The sequence below is a fragment of the Schistocerca nitens genome, chromosome 2, assembly GCF_023898315.1.
Source record: "Schistocerca nitens isolate TAMUIC-IGC-003100 chromosome 2, iqSchNite1.1, whole genome shotgun sequence".
NCBI lineage: Eukaryota > Metazoa > Arthropoda > Insecta > Orthoptera > Acrididae > Schistocerca > Schistocerca nitens.
The window spans coordinates 640,325,647-640,327,486 of record NC_064615.1 but is presented as its reverse complement, the minus strand read 5'-3'; the positions used below and the strand labels follow the sequence as shown (position 1 = coordinate 640,327,486).

Genomic DNA, 1,840 nt, shown 5'->3' with positions numbered 1-1,840 from the left:
TACCCTAGAAAGAGCCGACGCATGAGATAAGACAAATGTGCCAACGGGTCACTTGTGTAGGAATCCAGCCCGAAGCAACAGCATGTCGCTGTGAGTTCATTGGTCACCAGGAATGTCAAAGTCAAAATTTTGTAAGTCAATCTGTAGCCACGTTCCCAGCACAGGCCAATATATGGCAAGAATGCCCATGTAATGGGGTACAGCACTTGGTGGACCACGCATAGTCAGTGGCACGTAGTGCACAACGTAATCAGCCGTGCGATGGTTGCGTGCTACTCAGACATACAGAAACATTACCATGTGACTCTGATGACACGAAACGAGGGTACAACAGCATTCAGGGATCAGTTGACCATGAAATCTTGGGGGCACATGTGCCAGAAGTTAGAGAAGTCCAGTGGTGCAAAATGATCAATATTTCGACTTAAAACATTTTCTCTCAGTTCAAAATTTTCAGGATTACAAGGAGAACTGCAACTCATTACATTTCATGTCATTGAGTGGTCAGTATGATAGGGTACTACGCAAGTCATGGTCACTAGTATATGAACTGGATTTTGCCTGTGGATACCTGGAAAGTTCAAAAGCTGAGCATATGCATAGCTCTGCAGCAAATTCCTGCAGCTACAGTGAATTCAGAAAGACTTAACTAAAGACTTATTGGTCTCAGGACACCCAAGAAAGGATTAAACAGGAGTTTATGTCAGGGGAAGATTATGAAGAATCACGGTGCTGCAGTCCAGTACAGTTTTTCAAAACACTTGTCAACACGAATCGTTATCTGGACCAACTGTATAGTGATAAGGAGATAATGCAACACTGCTTCATGGAACTGCCATTGAGGTATGCTTTTCCTATCAAACACGATTCCTTAACTGATTTGTGTTTGTCATTTTTGTGGAACATTTATCAGCTGGTTCTCCAGAAAGTTGTAGTTACTAAAGGTATATTTAAAACTTGTCATTATTTTGTACACTTAAATATGCCACTGTTCTCATTAATATTCCCTAAACTATGCACTGTTTTTATTTTTGTGGTGCTACAAGGGTACACCAGAAATTTAAGTTTCTGCATTATTAAATTAGTTAATTTGATTATTAATTTAACTTCTGAAAGTAATTACATGCATAGGGGAAGAAAAGATTCTCCCTCCCCCCCCCTGCCTAAAAACCACAGCTGCACTTGTGTCATTGTGCTCCACACTCCACCAATCAGTAGCAATTGGCGGAAATCGATACAGGCATGGAAATAAGACACAATGACCAGCTGAGGATGCGGTTAGGAGGGGCGTGTGGTCAGCACACCACTCTTCTGGTCATTACAATGTTTTCTTTGACTGGAGCCGCTACTATTCGGTCGAGTAGCTCCTCAATTTGCATCATGAGACTGAGTGCATTCCGAAAAATGGCAACAGCACATGGCGGCCCGGATGGTCACCCATCCAAGTGCCGGCCACGCCCAACAGTGCTTAACTTTGGTGATCTGATGGGAACCTGTGTATCCACTGCGGCAAGGCCATTGCCCTTATTTCTAGTGATGATAAAGGCCAATTGTACAGTGATCTACAGTCTCAAAAATGGTACTAGGACATTTGACGGCATTAGGGATATGCGAGGTATGTATATCGTACATATACTGAATCACCAGCATACCTACCTATTATGACAGTTGCTCCTGTTACATTTAGTAATATCTTCATCACGCACAGTCATGTTCCATCGCACACATTTTGTGCACTCTGATTTCACAGTAACACAATGCATATGCCTGCCTTCAGTGCAAAATGGTATGACGGCAGACAAGGTGGTGTCAGTGACTGCAAGCATTCAATCAGTAATTG

At 42.7% G+C, this 1,840-nt stretch overlaps 1 pseudogene; it reads right to left on the bottom strand.

Annotated features, from left to right (window-relative positions):
* Positions 1-1,405: 1,405 nt before the first annotated feature.
* On the bottom strand, positions 1,406-1,523 carry LOC126238339 (5S ribosomal RNA; annotated as a pseudogene).
* Positions 1,524-1,840: the final 317 nt, after the last annotated feature.